A 26,759-nucleotide genomic window follows, 5' to 3' on the forward strand; every position below is an offset into this window, starting at 1 on the left:
TACCTCTAATACTTTATTGATGACTGGCAGAGTATAATAGATCTTTCACACGTTCTTAAATTTCTGAACTTTGCAATTATGCAGACATTGCTTAGATTCTGCTCTAAATTCGCTACTCAGTCATGAAATTAAACGTATAATGTGCGCTCAGAGAAGACAAAAAGGCACAAGCTTTTAATTAAACCCACTTCTTTTCAGCAGTTTGACCTTTGGTGTTAATTGAAATGCCTATCGGGAGGCTTAATATGAGTTGGCGGCTTAGAGGGTTTGTATATCTTTAAGTGTACAGAATATGAAAATCTAATGATTGTAATATTGAGTTCAGGTGTTTCAGCCACACCCATTGTCGACGGGTGTACAAAATCAGTCACATTGTATGATTAAACTACTATACACAAAGCAAGTAATAGAAAGACATGGTCAAAATCTTTTAAAAAAGCTTTCAGGGAGGTTGGGCAACTACATAATAATAGCAATGGTTTTTTCACAAGGTTTTTACTGGACTAAACACTTGGTGTGTTTGTATCATATCATGCCTGAAGAGTTGAAGAGAATCATACCTCGCTTACTCATAATTTTTCCAAAACCATAGAAAGATGCAAGTCCAGTGTAACAAAGGATTTTTTTCCACTTGCACACATACAGTCATTGTTATTTTATGCTCCTATACACAAAGCAAAGACTAGAAAGACATGGTCAAAACCTTTTAAAAAGGCTTTCAATGAGGAGATCTGTTCTAGCCAAAAGAGGGCAACTCCATAATAATAGCAATGGTTTTGGAATGGTATGTCCTAGAGATGGGGACTCATTTCAAATTACTCTGACTCGACTCATGATTTGCAAAAAAAAATGACTTGTTAACAACAAGAGTCCCTAGCGTCTGCATGTGTTAACATTAGTTACGTGTGACAATTACATATATAGATTTCGGAATTTGGCCGCTGTGCCATGATTTATTGCGTGCTTTTGTTTTGCAATGAAAACAAAATGTATCAGTTTAAGCTTTTAACTGGTACCTTCTTACGGAAATTGCGTTAATTTGCACAATGACTAGGAAAGTAAAGGCACTAAGTAAAATGGCAAAATGCAGTCGCTAATCTGTTGTTGTTTTTTTATTTGAACTTATTATTTTTATTGTTTTATTAATTGAACACTGTACGACGACTGTTGCACATCTTAAGACGTGTTTGCAGGAAGAATGGGACAAAATAAAACCTGAAACACTAAATCGCTTGGTATCCTCGGTGCCAAAACGTCTTTTAAGTGTGGTGAAAAGGAATGGCAACATTACAAAGTGGTAAAAGCTTTACTGTCCCAACTTTTTTTGGAATGTGTTGCAGGCCTGAAATGCATGGGTTGGATGTTTATTAATAAATTAAATTAAGTTGACCAGACAAAACATGAAATATCTCAGGTTCATCCTGTCTGCAATCAAATAAAAGTCAAAGTAAATGTAAAAAGTCTGTGTTTGGGGTTGTAGTTTGGATTGTAAGAAGCAAGCAACCCGTTGCTTATGGAGAGCTTTAAAAAAAAGAAAACCCATTCTCTATTTTGTAAAATCTAGTGTGGAACCACAAACCTTGGCTCTTTAGCAGGTGTGCATAGAATTCTTGGCTGTGTGTGTTTTGACTCCATTCAGGTGAAAGACACTCAAGGGCAGGACCTATTATAGCTTAGCCGTGGGCACTGTTATAGGTCAAACCTTTCAATGTGTTGGAGGTGTGAATTCAAAAAGTAAGAGGTTCCAAGTGTGGGCATAAAGACTATCTGGCTCTTTGTAGCACTACTGGTAATTACTCCAGAATTAACTGTAGAAGATCATGTACCCTGAAACCTTATTAATGTTGAGTTGTAGCTAACGAATTTCAATTTCTTCAATGCATATTAAAATTAGTGAACTGTCCAAACAACAAGGCAGCAGTAAAATGTAAAAATGCACATTGTTTTGCACATTTCTCCCAAGGTCAATTTATTCTATGAAAAAAAAACTGTCTGGATGGCAAATGTAGCAGTGTGATTTTTTTGCCAAAAAGCTAATTTTCTTACTAAAAGTTTGTAAATCATCCTAAAAACATGCAGCAACTATTTTCTGGTTCTTTATTTCACCAGAGCTGAAATTCTACCCTATGAACCTTTAAAAAGACATTTTATTGCTAGCCTCTCTTGTAGTGAACTGGTCTAACTCGCTAGCCCACCAGTACTAAGATCTCGAGCTTTCAACATGATATGACAGACATGATTGGCTGTTGCTGAGGGTAGACAGCTTGTGACTCCTTATTGTTGCTGCATACATAATAGACACCTAATTTTTTATTATTGATGATAGTGCTGATAGTAGTTTTTGGTGTTCATATACACCATTCAAGCATAACATTATGACCACCTTCCCAATATTGTCTTGGTCCCCCTTTTGCTGCCAAAACAGCCTTGACTCATCAAGGCATAGACCCCTGAAGGTGTGCTGTAGTATCTGGCACCAAGATGTTAGCAGCAGATCCTTTAACTCCTGTAAGTTGCGAGGTGGGGCCTCCATGGATCGGACTTGTTTGTCCAGCACATCCCACAGATGCTCAAATGGATTGAGATCTGGGGAATTTGGAGGCCAAGTCAACACCTCAAACACAAAAAAAAAATTGTTGTGCTCCTTAAACCATTCCTGAACCTTTTTCGCTTTGTGGCAGGGCGCATTATCCTGCTGAAAGAGGCCACAGACATCAGGGAATACCGTTTCCATGAAAGGGTGTACATGGTCTGCAACAATGCTTAGGTGGTACGTGTCAAAGTAATATCCATATGGATGGCAGGACCCAGGGTTTCCCGGCAGAACATTGCCCAAAGCATCACACTGTCTCCACCGGCTTGCCTTCTTTCTATAGTGCATCCTGGTGTAATGTGTTCCCCAGATAAGCGACACATACGCACCCGGCCATCCATGTGATGTAAAAGAAAACGTGATTCATCAGACCAGGCCACCTTCTTCCATTGCTCCGTGGTTTAGTTCCGCTGCTCACATGCCCATTGTTGGCGCTTTCAGCGGTGGACACCTGACTTGTCTGGAGCTATGCAGTCACATACGCAACAAACTGCGATGCACTGTGTATTCTGTCACCTTTCTATTAGAACCAGCATTAACTTCTTCAGCAATTTGAGCTACAGTAGCTCGTCTGTTGGATCAGACCACACGGGCCAGCCTTCACTCACCACGTGCATCAATGAGCCTTGGCCACCCATGACTCTGTCGCCGGTTTACCACTGTTCCTTCCTTGGACCACTTTTGATAGATACTGACCACTGCAGACCGGGAACACCCCACAAGAGCTGCAGTTTTGGAGATGCTCTGACCCAGTCGTCTAGCCATCACAATTTGGCCCTTGTCAAACTCGCTCAAATCCTTACACTTGCCCATTTTTCCTGCTTCTAAAACATCAACTTTGATGATAAATTGTTCACTTGCTGCCTAATATATTCCACCCACTAAGGGATAATCAATGTTATTCACTTCACCTGCCTGGTCTGTGTACTTTAAATAGTTTAATTGTACAAAATTAAACTACAATTATTAAAATGGATAGAAAAGTCTAGAAAACCTCTGTAATGATTTTAGAAAACAGATCATATACTTTCATCCAGAACTGTCATAGTTTAACTGTATTTGTATTTGCAGATGTGTTTTCAAATGTGCGTCTCATTTACATGATGAATAATGACCGTTTTGCAGCCTGTTGAAACTCCAGGCACCAGTGACCACTCTTCATTGCTTACTCTTTCTCTCCACCCCCCTGTTTCACTCCCTGTACTTAATTCACTCTCTTACTCTTCATTCAGCCACCTCTCCAACTCATCCAGCCACCTATCTAAATCCAAAAATAAAGACACATCCCCTATTCTCCCCGTGTCAGTGCCAGTTATCACACCCAGGCCAGTCACAGCTCAGCGGACAGTAATGCAGGCTTTGTGGGGGAGAGAAGCAAAATGGAGAACAAATCAAAAAGATGGATTATAAACTCGAATTGATGTGACACACACAGCAAGGGGTAGACGTAACACATATAACGTGTGCAAAAATAAATACTGGGGGAAAAAATGCACAAGCAGAGATGTTAGCATGTATTTATCCAAAAGTTTTTTTCCAATTGAAAGTAGTTTTTCAAACAGGTCTTGTATATATGAGAAACTGTGTGTTGCCATCAATCACTGTTTTGCAAATAGTCTGAAGAGGAGCAACACCAAGAAAACATCAAAAGAGAACTAGCAAAAAAATTTATAAAAACTCATCAAAGACAACAACAAACATTGTGTATTTAGTCTACGTCACACATAACCTTTTCACCTCAACCAAGTGCACATAAACATAAAGTCACCATGAGCAATGCACACTGTTAGCCAAAGTGCTTATTTTTATGGTCACTTACTTCCATTAAAAATGTTAGTCAACCAACATACAACAGCCCGATTTTACAGAATTACAGTGGGGCCAAAAAGTATTTAGTCAGCCACTGATTGTGCAAGTTCTCCTACTTAGAAAGATGAGAGAGGTCTGTAATTTTCATCATAGGTACACTTCAACTATGAGAGACAAAATGAGAAAAAAAATTCCAGGAAATCACATTGTAGGATTTTTTAAGAATTTATTTGTAAATTATGGTGGAAAATAAGTATTTGGTCAATAACAAAAGTTCAACTCAATACTTTGTAACATAACCTTTGTTGGCAATGACAGAGGTCAAACGTTTCCTGTAAGTCTTCACCAGGTTTGCACACACTGTAGCTGGTATTTTGGCCCATTTCTCCATGCAGATCTCCTCTAGAGCAGTGATGTTTTGGGGCTGTCGCTGGGCAACACGGATTCTACAAATTTTCTATGGGGTTGAGGTCTGGAGACTGGCTAGGCCACTCCAGGACCTTGAAATGCTTTTTACGGAGCCACTCCTTCGTTGCCCGAGCGGTGTGTTTGGGATCATTGTCATGCTGGAAGACCCAGCCACGTTCCATCTTCAATGCTCTCACTGATGGAAGGAGGTTTTGGCTTAAAATCTCACGATACATGGCCCCGTTCATTCTTCCCTTAACACGGATCAGTCGTCCTGTCCCCTTTGCAGAAAAACAGCCCCAAAGCATGATGTTTCCACCCCCATGCTTCACAGTAGGTATGGTGTTCTTGGGTTCTTCTTCTTCCTCCAAACACGACGAGTTGAGTTTTTACCAAAAAGTTCCATTTTGGTTTAATCTGACCACATGATATTCTCCCAATCCTCTTCTGGATCATCCATATGCTCTCTGGCAAACTTCAGACGGGCCTGGACATGTACTGGCTTAAGCAGGGGGACACGCCTGGCACTGCAGGATTTGAGTCCCTCTCGGCGTAGTGTGTTACTGATGGTAGCCTTTGTTACTTTGGTCCCAGCTCTCTGCAGGTCATTCACCAGGTCCCTCCGTGTAGTTCTGGGATTTTTGCTCACCGTTCTCATGATCATTTTGACCCCACGGGATGAGATCTTGCGTGGGGCCCCAGATCGAGGGAGATTATCAGTGGTCTTGTATGTCTTCCATTTTCTTACAATTGCTCCCACAGTTGATTTATTCACACCAACCTGCTTGCCTATTGTAGATTCACTCTTCCCAGCCTGGTGCAGGTCTACAATTTTCTTCCTGGTGTCCTCGACAGCTCTTTGGTCTTGGCCATGGTTGAGTTTGGAGTCTGACTGTTTGAGGCTGTGGACAGGTGTCTTTTATACAGATAACGAGGTCAAACAGGTGCCATTAATACAGGTAACGAGTGGAGGACAGAAGAGCTTCTTAAAGAAGAAGTTACAGGTCTGTGAGAGCCAGAAATCTTGCTTGTTTGTGGGTGACCAAATACTTATTTTCCACCATAATTTACAAATAAATTCTTAAAAAATCCTACAATGTGATTTCCTGGATTTTTTTTTCTCATTTTGTCTCTCATAGTTGAAGTGTACCTATGATGAAAATTACAGACCTCTCTCATCTTTCTAAGTAGGAGAACTTGCACAATCAGTGGCTGACTAAATACTTTTTGGCCCCACTGTACATGGTACTCTCAGTTTTCATGAGAGCAATTTAAAAAATACTGTTTCCTGTTGTAGCATGGCAATTCCACCTTGAAAAAAGGGTATACTTTATGGCCAAAGGTGTATTGAGACCTAGGCATGAGCCTGTTGGACATTTCATTCCAAAACCATGGGTATTCATTTGGAGTCGCCCCACTTTGCAAGAACAGCTGACAGACTTTTATATACGATTTTGGAGTGCCACTCTTAAAATTGTGCCCTTTTAAGTTTGGCTTACAGTAAACATTCCAATTTATTCTAGAGGTGTTCTGTGGAGTAGAGGTCAGGGCTTTGTGTAGGCCACTGGGGTGTCTACAGCAAACTTGTCAAACCACAGCCTTGCAACCAGAGGCGCCGTCGGAGGGGTGGGGTGGCGGGTCACAGTCCCTCTTATAAAATCCTATATGCATAATATGCTTCTTTCTGATATATTTCATTAGGTGCTGTCCATTTCAGTCAATAATGTATATTTTTACAATAGTTCATATAAAAATACATATGCAGGCAGCCAACCTCCATCGCTTTATCACTCTCCTTGAAAAACTGTATAAACTATGGATGTCCCGATCCGATCTCAAAGATCGGAATCGTGGCCGATCAAGGCATTTTTTAACTGATCGGTATCGGCTTTACTAAGGCCGATCCTATGTTTTACGTCAGCATGTCCGCTGTGTGGAAATACTTTAAATTGGAAAGTGAAACAAGTTCAACAGCGAAGTGTCTGTAATGCAAGCGTTTCACGAGGCGGTAGAAGCAGAGCTGCGTTCATTACTGTAGAATTTTACTGTTTATATGGTGTGTGAGTCAAGGATCACTCCGGTTTACAAAACAACGTAGTGATGCACTTGCTTAATAAATAAATAAATACATGATATATTCACAAATTGTCGGGAGCATAACACTTTATTAACTTCTTCTGTTACGGTACCAAATAGCAGACAGCTAGAGTCATCGCGTTAGCCAAGCACGCTATTCCATGCACTATGGAAGCCCCAAAGGGTCAAAACACACTCACTTCGCTTAGAAGCGTCCATCAAACCATTGTCACAATACAACCACAGAAAAGTTTGTTACAGTTACAACACGCATACAAGTACGGTGGCTCATAAGAAACAAACCAGATATCATTTAACCAAACAATCAACAATTACTACCAATTTGATACGGCACCTAAAAAATAAACACTCGGTCGACTACAGCGAGTTTATTATTATATGATGAAAAGAGGAACCGGCTGTCCGCTAACACGGCAGAGATGCTGATTTTCCTCAAAAAGAACCTTCACTTCATTTTGAGTGTTCTAGTTTTACTACTACAATGCTGCACTAAGCTTGTTTACTTTTATTTTGTAAAAATAAAAAAACATTAAGCAATAGCTTGGATGCAGGCAATTTTTTTCCTACAGCACTGCAGAGCTATTCAGTTGTTAAACATATACATTGGATTAATTTGAATAACTGTAATGTACTTGAAGTGTGCACTGTGTGAACAGTATTATCCAGTTCTTATCTAGGCAATATCTAGAAAATACAAGTATCGGTTTGAGACTCGGTATCGGATCGGGATCAAAATTAATGATCAAGATCGGGAACAAAAAAACGTGATTGGGACATCCCTAGTATAAACCAATCAGAGCTTCCAAATTCAGATTTTGGGTGGAATTTCAGTTGTTCCTCTAATCTACAATCTTTAGTGGTTGTAAAATTATAAGTGACAGCTTGGTTAACAAATGACCAGCCTCTGCATTTAACCATGAAAGCCAAGAGAATAAATGATCCATTGGATATGGATAGAAATATTCTGGAAACATGAAGGAAAACATGTAGGAAAAAGTATATTTTATCCTTAATGGAACAACACACGGGTATAGATTTAGCTCAATTTGAAGAAGAGAAGCACAGGTAATAATAATACATTTTATTTATATAGCGCTTTTCAAGATACTCAAAGACGCTTTACATAAGACAAATAATCAAAACAAATACGTACATACACCATACAAATCATAGTACAAAATCAAAATAGTACATCAACATCAAGAATAATTAAGATAAAAACAAAGAGAGCAGCGTAAGACAGTTCATTAAAAATTAGCTAAATTATCAGGTAATTATCAGGTTTCTAGGTAAGCAGCGGTTATGATTTTATACTGCTGTATGGTTGATCTGGGTCACAGTGCTGCTGTCAAGATTTTTTTTATTCTCATTTATTTGAAGTAAAATGGTGGTGGCCTGCCATTGTACTTTGTTAAGTTTACATTATATTGTATCGTATATTGCTACTTCTCAAAAGCATATTGAGATATTAGTTTTTAGTCATATTGCCCAGCCCTAGTCGAATTAGATAGCTAATAGCGTTAGCATACTAGCTGCTACTATTAGTCACTGTGCTGTGCAATTTGCAAACAATGAAGAGAAAGTCCACAGACATCTAGTCTTTCTTTAAGAAATGTAGGCTAATAAGCAGGGATAAGAATAGGTTGGGAGTAGGCTATAGGTAACGGTATACTGCCTGTGTTAATGCTTTTTTGGTTGTGTTTTCCATTTTTGGACATGGCCTGTAATATATTTGTTTTTAAAAACACAGCAACAGTAAAGTTCAATAAAGCTGTATTGAAAATAATTGGAGGCCACCCCAAGATTTTCAGTGGCCCCATCTGGCCACCCATATAAAAAATTTCTGGGGGGCACCACTGCTTGCAACTAAAAATACTTTTTTTAAACTGTTGAAAACAAAGTTGAACACATTACACACTTAATTTTATATGATTGGTTAGCAATGGATGTGGCTAATAAACCTAATTATGTTCTCTTTTTGATGTCTCAGGATGTTCAACAAGAAGGATATGGAGCTCCACCTGCACCTGTCTCCTCTGGGAGAAAATCCAGGCTGAACCTCCTTTCACCATCTTTTCTGGAACACCCTGCTGTCCCCCTCCCTCTCTCTCTATCTCTCTATCCTCTATCTGCCTCCTGTCTCCCTGACCTCCTTGGTGCCTTGGCATAAATCAAAAGGAAAACAAGTGAAGTACCAACTGACTGTTTTGCTTTGGAGGATAAACTTAGCCCACATCCCAAAGACACAAAAAGAGAGGCAAAGTGGAAGAGAAAGACAGAAATATAGATATCTGGAGCCAAAAACTAGAAAACTATAGAAATCAAATTAGGACCATTAGAACAGAAGATCCCTACAACCTCAATTTGCAGTTTTACTAAGTTCTATTTGTGGCATTTGTGAATTCTACTGCCAAAACCTGGGTTGCAGATCATGCTGTTTTGTCTTTGATGCTAGTCAAAGTAACAAGTCATCAATTTGTACAATTGTCATAAAATTAGAACCATTGATTCAGTTGAATGTAAATTGTTTTTAGAGGAGTAAAAAAATCACGGCAATGGTGCAGCATTAAAATACACTAGCCCCTTATTGCTGAGATCTGGGGTTTCAATTCCCAGTGCTGCTATCAGCTGGACAAGCTTCTACACAGATATACACTGATCAGCCATAACATTAAAACCACCTCCTTATTTCTAAACTCACTGTCCATTTTATTAGCTCCACTTACCATACAGAAGCACTTTGCACTACCTAGTTGGTCCAGGTTGTAGACATATAGTCAGAGATGATCGCTCATCTAGTGCTACTGTTTGAGTTGGTCATCTTCTAGACCTTCATCAGTGGTCACAGGATGCTGCCCACGGGGCGCTGTTGGCTGGATATTTTGGGTTGGTGGACTATTCTCAGTCCAGCAGTGACAGTGAGGTGTTTAAAAACTCTATCAGCGCTTCTGTGTCTTATCCACTCGTACAAGCACAACACACATTACCACAACACCACCATGTCAGTGTCACTGCAGAGCTGAGAATGATCCACCACCCAAATAATAACTGCTCTGTAGTGGTCCTGGGAGAGTCCTGACCATTGAGGAACAGCATGAAAGGGGGCTAACAAAGCATGCAGAGAAACAGATGGACTACAGTAATTTTAGAACCACAAAGTGCTTCTATATGGTAAGTGGAGCTGATAAAGTTGACATTTACATTTTCAGCATTTAGCAGACGCCTTTATCCAAAGCGACTTACATTACAGTTACAGTATACAGTCTGAGCAATTGAGGGTTAAGGACCTTGCTCAAGGGCCCAACAGCAGCAACCTGGCAGTGGTGGGGCTTGAACCAGCGACCCTCTGATCACTGGTCCAGTACCTTAACCACTAGGCTACAGCTGGTCCAGGACAGTGTGTGTAGAAACAAGGAGGTGTTTGTAATGTTATATATAATGCTATATATAGACACACTTCCACCTGACTCTGACAAGGGTTAACATGGCAAGATTCTAGTGAATAACACAAATAAAGATAATAGAACAATTGGTTTCTCTCTTGGTTTGATGAAGCAAGGGTCTTTCATTTAAGCCGAAGACGAATAATGTCCAATATACAAATCTGGAGACAGATAATACCCAAGACATAAAACCAATAGATCCTGTGTTAACATAATTAATCTACACAGAACTACCCTGGTCCTGATAACACCTCATGTGTATATAGCACAGTGTAACCAAGCTAATAGCCTGAACCACTTTGTTAAGAGCTGACAGCTATGCTGAAGGACTGTGTGCAGTTTTGCTGAGTCGATAGCTTTCACTCTGACTCAATACAGATCGGCTGTCAGATGAACACGGCTACTGGCATTAAACAGCCAAGCCAGTGACGGCCGTCAAATCCACTAGAGAAGTTCAGTCTGACAGCTTTAGCTGCAGCTCGCGTCGTCAGAATTTCTTAGCAAGACTGCGTGTGTCTGTGTGTGTAGGAGAAGCCAAAATTCTGATTTGAAACTGTGTAGCTTTCAACCATCTGTTTGTATAGATTAAGCAGTACTGTAAACTGTAAAAACAATGTAATTACTTCCAATTTCTCTTTGTTAATGCTTTTTACACCTAATGATTAGTTAATTTAAGTAATAAAGCTATTCAACATGCATACCACACTTGAAAAAAATTAACCCCTTGGTTAATCAGCCAGTTAAACACATTTAAACTGGTAAGCCAATACAGCTTAATAAACAAGGTGAGGCTTGATTTTGGCCAGCAATGTAGAATTTAAATGTCACTCATTCAGTACTAGGGTCAAGTCACCCAGCCTATTAAGGTCAAGCAGTTCCAGAAACTCAAATCATGGCACAAACATGCCTGCCACAATACTGTCTTTGCCCCAGGTATTTTTGTAATGTGTTGCAGATATCAAATTAGAAATTTCTTACTGTTTTTGATTTAAACATTATAAAAACTACTTTATAGGTTTTTTGCAGACTGTCATAGGTTTTTTCAAATTGGGTGAAATAAAATGTGTTGCATTATTACCCAAGTTTCTGTTGTTTCATGTACGATGTATTTGGTAATGGATCCAGCATAGAAATGTTATTGATAAAATACGCTAGCACACCAGAGCTGGGATTTCGAACACATCGTATCGAATCTCAGCTCTGCCATCCGGCTGGGCTGGGCACCTACATGAACAACGATTGGCTGTTGTTCACAGGGTGGGACAAGCCAGACAGGGTTTCTCAAAACTGCACAGGCGCCATCAATCGGCCAGCAGAGGTCGTGATTGCACCAGAGTTGGGGAATAATGCTAATCAGGGTGTGGCTCTCCGTGCACAAAGCTGATCCGCACATGAACCTTGAGCAGGTGAAAAGATGCAGTCGGTACTGCACACATATCTGAGGGGGCGTGTGTCAGTTGTGAAGCTCCTCAGTCAGCAGTGGAGGGTAGTATCGGTAGAGGTGAAGCGTAACGCAATCAGGGTAATTGGATACAACTAGACTGGGGAGAAAATTGGGGGGAAAAAAGAAATGTTGTAAGGCGCAACCATTCTAGAGCGCCTTACTAAAGAATCTAACAGTGGCTGAAAATAGCACACCGGGTATTCAAAGCCACAACTTTTAGATTGATAACCCAAAGCCCTAACCACTAGGCTACCACTGTCCAGAATAGATCAGATTGTGGTTTACACACATATAAGCATGACTGATAAGGTCAGGTCATTCATCAGATCAGCTCATGCATAAAGATAAGTGGTAGCTCTATTTAAATTGAATTTGAAATGAGGGCTAAAGGAAAGATTTTCTCCAGATGTCACAATCTAGATTAAAGTTGCTACCTAATCCTATCTGGCTGTCGGATTAAAAAGGTAGTTGAGGTAGCTTTAACATAAAAATGACAATTTTTTCCATATTTTTATACTAATAATTGATCATCTTAACCAGACAAAACATCTTAAATAAACTGGTTGGGAAGATGCTGGAACATGGGTGACCCTGTCCACATCATCATGGTTTTGATGTTTGTAGAAGACAAAAGCACCTGCTGCTTTTTTTCCTTGGCCATGTGATCAACAGCCAATTAAAATTGGGGTTTATGGTGCAAATAAGAACTTAAAATTGAAAAAAAATTTTATAGATGAGGTATTTAATTCTTTTAGTCACAGAATAAACAACAATCGCAGAAATGTCCCCACCAACACTCTTCTGGAAAGACTTTGACATAATGTTGGAGTGTGTCTGTTGAACCTTTTATGCCTATTAAGTCCAAAGACACATTTATTAAGTCAGGCAGAAATATTAAAAGTAAAGGCCAGGCTTGTAGTCAGCATTCCAGTTCATCACAAGTTATGTGGATCAGGAATATAAGGCTTAATGAGGCTGGGATAGGAAAGGACCTTTCCTAAACTTTTGCCACAAAGGAAGCATGCTATTTAATTAACTGTATACACGTTAGCAATGGGTGTAAAATAAAAAGGAAGGTTGTCCACATGTTTTGGTCATATTGTCTGCATGTCTCCTATATAGATCAATAAATTTGGGTCATGTGTTCTATGGTGGGCTGCACGGTGGCTCGGTGAGTAGCACAGTCACCTCACATCAAGAAGGTCCTGGGTTTGATCCCCAGGCGGGGCGGTCCGGGTCCTTTCTGTGCGGAGTTTGCATGTTCTCCCTGTGTCTGCGTGGGTTTCCTCCGGGACCTCCGGTTTCCTCCCACAGTCCAAAAACATGCAGTCAGGTTAATTGGAGACAGTGAATTGCCCTATAGGTGAATGGTTGTGTGTGTGTGTGTGTGTCTGCCCTGCGATGGACTGGCACCCCGTCCAGGGTGTTACTGTGTGCCTTGCGCCCATTGAAAAGCTGGGACAGGCTCCGCCACCCCCCCCCACTCACCCCCCCAACCGCCCCACAAAGAAGTCAGAAATCTGTTCACATTGCACTGCAATGTTCAGGAGATTTCAGCTGGAAATAAAATGTAAAATGACCTAGTCAGCAAAGATAACTTAGGCTTTATGAACAATTAAACAACAACAAAAAAATGCTACATTTTTACTGAGTAATAAATAGTGTATTAATGTAAATTAAAGTCTGCATTGATTTCATTACAAAAAAGCTTAATGCAACACATCTGGCTGAAATAAATGTAATTTCTTGCATAGAAGGGATGGAATTTATCACCATTACTAACCCACTTTTAGACAGTCAAAGCATGCCTATTCAAGGACTTACTTAAATCAGCTCTGCTGTCAAAATTACCGTTAGTGGTGCTGACAGGCATTGTTTAAAGAAGCATGGTAAATGTGAAGAGGATAAAGGGACGGCAAGACTGTAACCCCAAAATTAATTATGCAAACTAAGACATAACTCCCACAAACGTCTTGTAGCATATAATCATGAGTAATAATGTGGCAAATGAAGCTTAGAATTACAGAGCATGACTAGGTCAAGTTCAAACCGAGGTTAAATTTAGTTAAATGTGATAAACATGCAATTGCAGTAAATGTCTACAGCAGCCAGCAGACTTGTAAAGCTGAACTATTTGCAAGCAAAACATTAGAATCGATAAGTGAGCATAATTCCTACAGGACTAAATCTTTATAGAGACTGATAAGGTGACAATATGACAAATTTACATCTGCATTCATTATAACATATACAAATGATTAACATTTCTTTGTATTTAACAACACAGTTTCAATTTGACCATGAGCTTGATGCTTTTTTTTACCACTTGCATTCCTATAAATGTGAAAGATTATACACAATGTGGGTTTTAAGTCTATGGTTGCTACATAACAGCTGGAACTTTATATTTAAACAACCATTACCACATGCAAAAGCCTCTGTACACAGGCAGCTACTCAGGTAAAAGACACTAAAGCTGATTGGAACTGGTACATTACCAAAAAAAGAACTAAATATTACAGTACAGTGGTACCTTGTAACTCGACGTCCCCCAAAATCAAAATCTTTAAAACTCGACGCCCTTCATGGAAAAATGTGTGCCCTTAAACTCGACATGTGTGCGATCGCCACTTTGCTCAGCACTTGGAGCTTTAGTGGTGCGGTAAAACATCATCAAAGTGAGAATATGAGACGAATCTGCATTTGTGTGGAATAACCGTCAAATTCACTCTGAAAGCGTCCACATGTATCTGTGTTATGAGAAACTGTGAGAATCAGCTTTTCTGAGAGAATCTAAAACGCTTATCATTAAAAAAAGCTTAATGTGACGATGTATGAAAAGAACAATATAGAAAAAATTAACCTCTCTTATTTATTACTGCGAGAGCCTATCCTAGCTTTTCAATGGGCGCAAGGCACACCGTCCATCACAGGGCAGACACACACACACACACACACACATTCACCTATAGGGCAAGTCAGTGTCTTCAATTAACCTGACTGCATGTTTTTGGACTGTGGGAGGAAACTGGAGCTCCAGGAGGAAACCGACGCGGACATGGGGAGAACATGCAAACTCCACACAGAGTTTATGTAAAACCAATTTTACATAAGCCTAAAATATATGCAGTTCCATGGGACCATAAAACGCATTAACAGGTTTCCCATACATCCTTATGGGAAAAAACACCTTTTAAACTCCCAGAACCAATTGACGGCCAGTTTCAAGATACCACTGCATTACTGTTTTTGGTTAAATGCTACATATATTATATTGGCTTTTTTAACCTGTGGGGCATGACAACCTGTCCGGGGGACACAAAGAGTTCTTATTATTATTTGGAATAAAACGTATCAAGCGAATCAAAGGGGTTTGAGGTGCAGTGAATCTTTTCAGTAGCCACTATTAATAAACCATGTATATTGTTTAATGCTTAAAAACAAATCGACTTATTGACATTTGTCTACTTCTTACTGTTCTGTTGCATCCCCAAACCATTCAGGTCATGTGTTATTACTGCCTCACTGATGAATAGAATACAAAGATGTCCATGAATTTTTGGTTCTTACTTTGACTACTGTGTTCAACAGAGTTACACATTCTAGGCTCATAAATAGTTTTCTTTAAGCCCTACTATTAAAATTTAACCAAGTTTAGAAATAGGCTTACATTTCTCACGTACTTCACCAACCATATATACAGTGTATCACAAAAGTGAGTACACCCCTCACATTTCTGCAGATATTTAAGTATATCTTTTCATGGGACAACACTGACAAAATGACACTTTGACACAATGAAAAGTAGTCTGTGTGCAGCTTATATAACAGTGTAAATTTATTCTTCCCTCAAAATAACTCAATATACAGCCATTAATGTCTAAACCACCGGCAACAAAAGTGAGTACACCCCTAAGAGACTACACCCCTAAATGTCCAAATTGAGCACTGCTTGTCATTTTCCCTCCAAAATGTCATGTGATTTGTTAGTGTTACTAGGTCTCAGGTGTGCATAGGGAGCAGGTGTGTTCAATTTAGTAGTACAGCTCTCACACTCTCTCATACTGGTCACTGAAAGTTCCAACATGGCACCTCATGGCAAAGAACTCTCTGAGGATCTTAAAAGACGAATTGTTGCGCTACATGAAGATGGCCAAGGCTACAAGAAGATTGCCAACACCCTGAAACTGAGCTGCAGCACAGTGGCCAAGATCATCCAGCGTTTTAAAAGAGCAGGGTCCACTCAGAACAGACCTCGCGTTGGTCGTCCAAAGAAGCTGAGTGCACGTGCTCAGCGTCACATCCAACTGCTGTCTTTGAAAGATAGGCGCAGGAGTGCTGTCAGCATTGCTGCAGAGATTGAAAAGGTGGGGGGTCAGCCTGTCAGTGCTCAGACCATACGCCGCACACTACATCAAATTGGTCTGCATGGCTGTCACCCCATAAGGAAGCCTCTTCTGAAGTCTCTACACAAGAAAGCCCGCAAACAGTTTGCTGAAGACATGTCAACAAAGGACATGGATTACTGGAACCATGTCCTATGGTCTGATGAGACCAAGATTAATTTGTTTGGTTCAGATGGTCTCAAGCATGTGTGGCGGCAATCAGGTGAGGAGTACAAAGATAAGTGTGTCATGCCTACAGTCAAGCATGGTGGTGGGAATGCCATGGTCTGGGGCTGCATGAGTGCAGCAGGTGTTGGGGAGTTACATTTCATTGAGGGACACATGAACTCCAATATGTACTGTGAAATACTGAAGCAGAGCATGATCCCCTCCCTCCGGAAACTGGGTCGCAGGGCAGTGTTCCAGCATGATAATGACCCCAAACACACCTCTAAGACGACCACTGCTTTATTGAAGAGGCTGAGGGTAAAGGTGATGGACTGGCCAAGCATGTCTCCAGACCTAAACCCAATAGAACATCTTTGGGGCATCCTCAAGCGGAAGGTGGAGGAGCGCAAAGTCTCGAATATCCGCCAGCTCCGTGATGTCGTCATGGAGGAGTGGAAAAGCATTCCAGTGGCAACCTGTGAAGCTCTGGTAAACTCCATGCCCAGGAGAGTTAAGGCAGTTCTGGGAAATAATGGTGGCCACACAAAATATTGACACTTCAGGAACTTTCACTTAGGGGTGTACTCACTTTTGTTGCCGGTGGTTTAGACATTAATGGCTGTATATTGAGTTATTTTAAGGGAAGAATAAATTTACACTGTTATATAAGCTGCACACAGACTACTTTTCATTGTGTCAAAGTGTCATTTTGTCAGTGTTGTCCCATGAAAAGATATACTTAAATATCTGCAGAAATGTGAGGGGTGTACTCACTTTTGTGATACACTGTATATTAGTCCATTTCATAGAATAAACTGCAAGTTTTACTCTGACTGTGTGTGATGAGTTCTTGACAGTGTGCACTTGACACTGGAGTAGAAGATCTAAGCAGCAAGATTTTTTTTTAAACAGAACTTCTGTTCTAATACTCACTTATTTGTTCTATTAGTAAAAAACTACTGGAAACAGCCATCACTAAACATGGTTGTAGAGTCGATGTTAAATGAATAACAGCCATAGAAAGGGACCTAAAAAGCAATCTGGGTCCCTGGGACATGGATTAGATCCTTGTCACTGCCTGTGAAATTTACTTTGATACCTCCAACCTCTCGAATTGGTGGAATTGATTTGATTCTCTCTCTAATCTCTGCCTCAAAGCTCTGCAAATTAGCATCCAGGAGCCAGCTAACCACAGTGCAAAAACATTTTATCACACATTAAACAAAACACATGCAACAGAGCAGCCATGTGGCCAAGATTCTAACAAACTGTGTACAGCCAGCCTGAGGGTGAGCGGACCAGAACCAGCCTGTCCAAACAACACCAAGAGTACAGCCAACTTGGCCTCAAGGACAGAGTAAACAGAGAGAGGGAAAGAGAGAGAGAGAATTGAAATGGTAGGAGTCATATGTCATGCATTGGAGAAGATTTGATCAAACTGGAAGGAGATACTTTCACCACTATATATTCAATAAGTATAAGATACATTTACTGAGCATCACTTACATTATAAATTTTACATGACTGTGATGTATGAAATCCTATAACTGAGTCTCATGTAGTGCTGTGGTGTGCACAGCCAGCAGAATATACACTATATGATCAAAAGTATCTGGACACCTTGAGCATACAACATTTTGGAGTTTAACAGTGAGAATTTGTTCCTATTCAGTCACTGATGTTGGACAAAAAAAGCCAACATCACCCAACAAACACCAAGCGATATCTACCCCAAGCTTTTCAATGCAGCTGATTGGCTGTGATAAGCGAAATGATTGCGAAACTGAATAATTATTGGCTTAGAAGGCAACTTTACTGGGCTGTGACCCTAACCCCTAAACAGCTTCTTTTTGGTCAATTATTAAAAAAGTGTCGCCCAAAATATATGGACACGCCTTTGAATAATTCAGTTCAGGCGTTTCAGCCACACCCATTGTTGATCAATTCTGTAAGACAAATTTGAAGCTTCCAACTTTGACAACAGCTTGGCGAGGCCTGTTACTGTTCCAGCCGGGCCGTGATGCAGTGTACAAAGTGAGGTCATAAGGACATGGCTTGATTAGTTTGGTGTGGAGGAACTGCAGTGGCCTGGAAAAGGACCAGATGAACTGGAACATTCATTGCCGGCCAATCCTTCTCATTCAACACCAAAATCTTTACCTTTACAAATGGTCTTTTGTCTGAATGGGTACAAACAAACAGAGGCTGTAAAATTCTGTGCACAACCTGTACAGAAGAGTGTATCTTTGTATTTTTGCCTATAGTTTTGGAATGGTATGTCTAACAAGTTGTATTCCGCAATAAATATACAATTATGTTTATATAAATGTAGTATTTATTCCCAAATAAGTTTATACACCGATCAGCCATAACATTAAAATCACCTCCTTGTTTCTACCCTCACTGCCCATTTTATCAGCTCCACTTACCACATAAGAGGCACTTTGTAGTTCTACAATTACTGACTGTAGTCCATCTGTTTCTCTACATACTTTTTTAGCCTGCTTTCACCCTGTTCTTCAATGGTCAGGACCCCCACAGGACCACTACAGAGCAGGTATTATTTGGGTGGTGGATCATTCTCAGAACTGCAGTGACAATGACATGGTGGTGGTGGTGGTGTTGTGCTGGAATGAGTGGGATAAGTCACTGTCACTGCTGGACTGACAATAGTCCACCAACCAAAAATATCCAGCCAACAGCGCCCCATGAGCAGCGTCCTGTGACCACTGATGGTCTAGAAGGTGACCAACTCAAACAGCAGCAATAGATGAGCGATCGTCTCTGACTTCTACAAGGTGGACCAACTAGGTAGGAGTGTCTAATAGAGTGGACAGTGTGTGGACACGGTATTTAGAAACTCCAGCAGCACTGCTGTGTCTGATCCACTCATACCAGCACAACACACGCTAACACACCACCACCATGTCAGTGTCACTGCAGTGCTGCGAATGATCCACCACCCAAATAATACCTGCTCTGTGGGGGTCCTGACCTTTGAAGAACAGGGTGAAAGCAGTCTAAAAAGGTATGTAGAGAAATAGATGGACTACAGTCAGTAATTGCAGAACTACAAAGTGCTTCTATATGGTAAGTGGAGCTGATGGACAGTGTGTGAAAAAACCAGTAGGTGGTTTTACTGTTATGGCTGATCGGTGTATAAATGTAGTATGTATTCCCAATTAAGTTTAGATTTGTCTTTTTTTTTTTTTTTTTTTAGATGTGCCACATTTCACAACAATCATTAAATAACACTTATAAATTGAATGATAAAATAAAGGGAAGCTACAATACACAGCACAGCCTACCTTAGTTGAAAGGCAAAAAGTTTGCTTAGTTTATAAAGAAAGAAAGAAACTCTAGTTTCTAGTTTCGGGATATTCCGCTAGCACACCAGCGCCAAGATTCTAAACTCCTCGGTTCGAAACTCTGCATTGCCACCAGTCTGCTTGGCGCCATCTAGCGGGCATAATTGGCAGTGCTTGCAGGAAGGGATGACCGGAATATGTGGGCAAGGTCTTCAAACGCTGTGTAAGGACCCTGATTGGCGGCTAGAGGTGCCTGTGCAGAGTGCATAGGTGGGAAAGGGTTCTGTTAAGGATAGAATATATTTTTTTTTTTAAAGTAAAGTGTACCTTACACTACCTTAATTGCTGTATGATTGCTGAGACCGCCTCATATTGCACCTCATATTTCATACGCCACGTTAAATCATCAAACACAAACCTTACATTTAGATTTTCACAGCAAATGGCTCATTTCACAATCCATGACATGATTTTCACAGCCGTGAATTAGGTAGGGCCTTACTGGTTGCCAATAATAAACAAACATGAAAATTCAGTGCTAATGCTTCCATTCTCTCATACATTTTGTAACGTACTACTCTGTATTAGCTCACAAGTTTTGACAACCAGACTTTAGCTTCAGGGAAAATGTGCAAATACAAAAATCAATAAACAATTAAAAAAATTGCCCTAGCATGCATGATTATAGCTATTTAAATTTACCACAGTCACCTGCTTCAGCTAAGTTAATCTGTTCATAAGGCTCTATAATTATGCAAGCTGCAATTTCAAGCCCTGGGCAAATAATTAGAAAAAGAGGTGACTGCACTCTTACAGCCCCAAGAGCAAAATATCGTTCCTCGTCTTTTTCCATTTCACTTTCATTTTCTAGACAGTCCACTACAAAGCTGAGTCTCCTTGAGGACTGAAACACTTAGCAGCTCTCTTTATAGAAAGACTCAGAAAGGACGAGAGAACAAACCTTGGGTCACTGAGACTCCAAGTAGCTATAAATCCAATGCTAATTTAAAATGAGTAAAAATGTAAAAAACAGGTGCCATAAAACCTCCACCGTCAATCTTTTACCTTATGCTGTTTGACCCCAAGGATTTCTCCTGTGGATAAACCCTGTGCGCACACTACCAAATTCTCAATTTTTTTGCACTCTCAATTTTAATTTACTCAATTTCTCTTTGCATTCTAGAGATCTTTGTTATTTGCACGACCGCAGACCTGCAAAAACCTTCCCTGACACGTCAAGCCGCTTTGTCTTTACACCAGAGCTTTGACATGTACAAAGAATCACACTATGCACTTTGAATGCCCCAATCGCCAGTGCCAGCGCCTTAATTTTAAGTACAAAGTCAAAAGAAATAATGCATGTAAGTTTAGGTGAACACACGTCATGTACAACCCCAAATCAGAAAAAGTTGGGACAAGGGCAATCTAGGGCTAGTAATGAGGTGAATAAACTAAATAATGATGTTATTTCGAGGTCAACAGGTGATTGTAATCATGGTTTGGTACAAAAGCAGCATCCAGGAAAGGCTGAGTCTTTGATGAGCAAAGATGATCAGAGGATCTCCAGTTTGTCAACAAATGCATTAGAAAATTAGTGAAATGTTTAAAAACAATGTACCTCAAAGAAAGATTAGAAGAGATTTGCATATTTCTCCTTCTACAGCGCATAATGTCATTAAACGATTCAAGGAACTGTGAGGAATTTCAGTGCGTAAAGGCCAAGGGCGCAAGCTTAAGCTGAACACCTGTGATCTTCAAGTCCTTCAAGTCAAGAACCGCCACTCAACAATAGCTGATATAACCACATGGGTGAGGGATTACTTTGGCAAACCTTTGTCAAGCACTACAATACAGAGTTACATGCACAAATGTCACTAAACTTTACTAGCACAAAGGAAGCCTTATGTCCATAAGCGGCGTCGACTTCTCTGGGCTTGGAGGCATCTAGGATGGACCATCACACAGTGGAAATGTGTATTGTGGTCAGATGAATCAGCATTCCAGGTCTTTTTTTTGTGTTATTGTGTTATTAGCAACAAGTCCAAAAGCCAGAGTCTGTCATGGAATGGGGCTGTGTCAGTGCCCTTGGTAAAGGTCATTTACACTTCTGTGATGGCAGCATTAATGCAGAAAAGTACATTGAGATCTTAAATGTGTTGCAGGCCTAAAATGCAGGAATGTTTGTTTATTAATAAATAAAATGAAGTTGACCAGATAAACCATGAAATATCTCAGGTGCATCATATCTGCAATGAATTTAAAGTCAAAGTAAATGTAAGAAACTCGTTTTTATTATTTGCATTTTCCATGCTGTCCCAACTTTTTCAGATTTGGGGATGTACATTAATAACAAACTGAAAAACAAAAGTGAATCAATAAGTGTGAATTGTGAATTTTCTACTCTTTCACAGGCTCATGGCGGCAAGATTAAGAAACTCTTTTCTACACTTTAAGAAAGCCTGATGCAATTTGAATCTGTGCAAGAAGAAAAATAAGAGTAAAAATGTATTTAAAATAGCCAGACAGAGATAAAACTCAAGCATGGACTTAGTTCTCTTGTTTTAATTGACAGGGGGAGATGGATCGACTGGGAATAAGAGAATAAAAAGAGAATGCAAAAAGAAGAGAAAGTCTACTGACAATGATTCTGTTTGTATTCAGCACTCAAAGAGCATATCATGGATGATCTGGAATCTGACCACGCTGACAGCATCTCTATATGAAGACACAGCCTGAGCATGTGTGTGTGTCTAAAAGAGACTTGCCAATAACCCAGCCAATATTTCCCCAAATGTATGTGGACACCCCATTGCAATCATTGAGTTCTGGTGTTTCAGCCACACCCATTGCTGACAGATGTACAGTATGTAATCAATGAAATAAAAGCAATTTAAAGAAGGAATCAACCAGTTTATGAATTGGAACCTCAATCTTGAGCCAAGGCTTTTCACCCAACATCACTGCTGTGGACAGCAAGATCCTGTGGAAAACCCAACCAAAAGATTGGAAAAGAACATTCAACCCAGTTTTAATGACAAGGGTTTCGGAAAAGGATGTCCAACAAGCTCATGGTCAGGTGTTCACATACTTTTGGCTATATACTAAAAGATCCAAGTTAGTGCTGGACGGTGTGACAGTACATTCGGTATACCATCTTTAATTCCTCATACACTATGGATTTTTCATATACCACCATACCGTAGCACAGTTAATACAACAGCTGTAAGCTTCAGTAGGCAGCAAATCATAATACTGTTCACCGCTAAAAGCACTATGGAGCATTGTGCAGATTAGATACAGCTCACGAGTTAGCCAGGTAGCGTTAGCATGACAGTGTTAACAGATGGGAGGCTTTCTCAATATGGTGGGGACAGATGGAGGATGAAGAGGGGAAGACCAAATATGCACTGGAAGGACCTGCCAAAGAATTGAGCCGTGTTGGCAGTTTAGAACAGACTAAAACACTATATACTGCACGGTTTGTCGAGCCACGGCTGTTGCAAACGACATTACGAAGCAGTAACAATCCACATATGCAAGGACAGGATTCCTCTATAGACAGTCGAGAAATAAGCTTTTAGAGCAATAATTAAAACAGTGGATTCCAGGTTTGTCTTACAGGGCGGAAATACTTCAGGGCGGAAATACTACTTGCTAAACCAACGTTATAAGCAAACTAAAAGTGGAGATGTACACCAATCAGCCATAACATTAAAACCACCTCCTTGTTTCTACACTCACTGTCCATTTTATCAGCTCCACCTACCATATAGAAGCACTTTGTAGTTCTACAATTACTGACTGTATTCCATCTGTTTCTCTACAAACATTTAGCCTGCTTTTACCCTGTTCTTCAATGGTCAGGACCCCCACAGAGTAGGTATTATTTAGGTGGTGGATGATTCTCAGCACTGCAGTGACACTGACATGGTGGTGGTGTGTTAGTGTGTGTTGTGCTGGTATGAGTGGATCAGACACAGCAGCGCTGCTGGAGTTTTTAAATACCATGTCCACTCACTGTCCACTCTATTAGACACTCCTACCCAGTTGGTCCACCTTGTAGATGTAAAGTCAGAGACAATCGCTCATCTATTGCTGCATCTATTGTCAAAGGACGCTGCCCACAGGGCACTGTTTGCTGGACTGAGAATAGTCCACCGACCAAAAATATCCAGCCGTGACGGTGAGGTGTTTAAAAGCTCCATCAGCACTGATGTGTCTGATCCACTAATACCAGCACAACACACACTAACACACCACCACCATGTGAGTGTCACTGCAGTGCTGAGAATGATCCACCACCCAAATAATACCTGCTCTGTAGTGGTCCTGTGGGGTCCTGACCTTTGAAGAACAGGGTGAAAGCAGGCAAAAAAAGTATGTAGAGAAACAGATGGACTACAGTCAGTAATTGTAGAACTACAAAGTGCTTCTCTATGGTAAGTGAAGCTGATAAAATGGTCAGTGAGTGTAGAAACAAGGAGGTGGCCATAATGTTATGCCTGATCGGTGTATAAAGCTGTCCACTTTTCTACAACAGACCTGTGGTCATGTTGTACAGTGAAGTTTGCAAATGTTGTTTTTTTTAAAGGGGGGAGGGAGCTAAGGGTAATTGTACAATACATATACTTAAAATATTAAATAAACAATAAAATTTTATTTATTGCAACTGTTTCAAATCATTCAATCATATATCGTGTCATTTTGTGGGGCCAAGCAAACCATATAGCACTCGAAACCTTCCTTATATTCATGGTGAAATTAAACCTTTTATATTCTATGTACTTATGACAGTGGAATAAGCCACAGATAAAATACCGTGATACAAATTTTTGGTTATAACCACCCAGCCCTAATCCAAGTCAATAACTTGCTTATTATTTAGTCCTGTTTCATCAGCAAGTCTGTAACACAAGTAAGTTTCAATGATGCATTTTTATTCACATTTCTAAGGCTGCATTTCACATGGTCCAAAGCCACAACACTTAGCACTGGCTGTGCCACTGTTTCCAATGGAGTTGGGCACTTACCTTGCCACTGCGCTACCTTGAGCTTAACGCGCCGCACAGATTTATCGCTTTGCTGCTGTGCTCGAGGTTCAATCTGATTGAACTTTGTCTCATTGGCGCCTCAGTCAAACAGTCAAAAAGGAGGCAAACAGAGTCGAATTGTTTATATGATGCAATAAGAAGTGTTGTAAACTAAACTAAACTGTTGTAACATGGCATTAGGAGGGAAATACGGCATGGTGAATAGTGAGCTGTAGGTTTGCATTTGAGATAACAATCCCACATTTATTAATTGTCGCTTAAGTGGCTTTGTAGCTCTCTAATGTGATTTATTTCACCTAAATTACCCAAACCAAAAAGTTTTATAAACTTACTTTATACTTATGCTGTCTTGTAATCTCCTCACGTCTCCAAATGACAACCAGTGCAGCTCTTGTTTTAAACAAAAATGTATTTCATACAAAGCTGCATGTGAGCAAACTGTCAATACTGTCAGTTAACACTGTGTATTGTTTTAGGCTTGCCGCTCAGTGGCACTGCCAACAGAAAACTGTTTTGCCGGTATATCATACGAGAGGCGTAAACACCACTGTTAAGCTCCAAAATGTGCCTAGCCACGTGGTGCGTGAAGCCCAAAACTCTTATCGTGTGAAAGCAGCCCAATGTGCATAAAAACAAGCAAATGGAAGTGAAGGAAACAACAGCATCAGGTACTGCAGAGCATTTGAAAGATTTTTACTGCCTTGGAATTTTTCACAACCTCCAAGCTGGGAACGTACTGTTACTAGGTGTTTTTAAATTGTGAGAAAGCAAAGGCATTAAGCAAAGCCTAGTTGTGAGGGGTAAAGGGCAATTGTAGCCTAGTGGTTAAGGTACTGGACTAGAAAACCAAAAAGTCTCTGGATTAAGCCCCACCACTGCCAGGTTGCCACTGTTGGGCCCTTGAGCAAGGCCCTTAACCTTCAATTGCTTGGACAATGTACTGTCACAATACTGTAAGACACTTCGGCATTTAGCAGATGCTTTTATCCAAACATGTAAATGGCCATGTATTTATTTTATGGCAGAATTATTAATACAGACTTAAAACCATCTTTACTTTTAATTGAGTGTACGTTTTTTTTATTGCATACTGCCACCAAGGAATAGCAAGGTTCCCCAGAAGATCTTAATGGTGTAATTTACCTTTTACTTCTTCATTCACTTTACCTAATGACAAGCAGCTGTTCACCATTAACATTACAAGCCAACACCAAGAAAGAGTGACATGTTTCCAAAATGTAAGCAAATTATTCATGATGTTTCATCAACAAATTCCAGTGATTGACTACAGTAGATCCAAGGGACTAACTGTACATCTGCATCACCCCCTTCTCACAGCTTCCTAAAATATACAACGATCAGCCATAACATTAAAACCACCTCCTTGTTTCTACACTCACTGTCCATTTTATCAGCTCCACTTACCATAGAGAAGGACTTTGCAGTTCTACAATAACTGACTGTAGTTCATCTGTTTCTCTGCATGCTTTGTTAGCCCCCTTTCATGCTGTTCTTCAATGGTCAGGACTCTCCCGGGACCACTACAGAGCAGGTATTATTTAGGTGGTGGATCATTCTCAGCACTGCAGTGATACTGACATGGTGGTGGTGTGTTAGTGTGTGTTGTGCTGGTATGAGTGGATAAAACACAGCAGTGCTGATGGAGTTGTTAAACACCTCACTGTCACTGCTGGACTGAGAATAGTCCACCAAACAAAAATATCCAGCCAACAGCACCCTGTGGGCAGTGTCCTGTGTCCACTGATGAAGGTCTAGAAGATGACCAACTCAAACAGCAGCAATAGATGAGCGATCATCTCTGACTTTACATCTACAAGGTGGACCAACTAGGTAGGAGTGTCTAATAGTGGACACGGTATTTAAAAACTCCAGCAGTGCTGCTGTGTCGGATCCACTCATACCAGCACAACACACCACCACCATGTCATTGTCACTGCAGTGCTGAGAATCATCCACCTCCTAAATAATACCTACTCTGTGGTGGTCCTGACCATTGAAAAACAGGGTGAAAGCAGTCTAAAAAGATATGTAG

At 40.3% G+C, this 26,759-nt stretch overlaps 1 protein-coding gene across 1 annotated transcript in view; it reads right to left on the minus strand.

Moving 5' to 3' along the window:
- LOC134314369 (MAM domain-containing glycosylphosphatidylinositol anchor protein 1) overlaps positions 1 to 26,759 on the minus strand; it is a 294,987-nt gene that overhangs the window by 216,482 nt on the left and 51,746 nt on the right. The gene's annotated exons all lie outside the window — the stretch shown is intronic.

Source organism: Trichomycterus rosablanca, chromosome 5 (assembly GCF_030014385.1).
Source record: "Trichomycterus rosablanca isolate fTriRos1 chromosome 5, fTriRos1.hap1, whole genome shotgun sequence".
In the NCBI taxonomy this organism is placed as follows: Eukaryota; Metazoa; Chordata; class Actinopteri; order Siluriformes; family Trichomycteridae; genus Trichomycterus; species Trichomycterus rosablanca.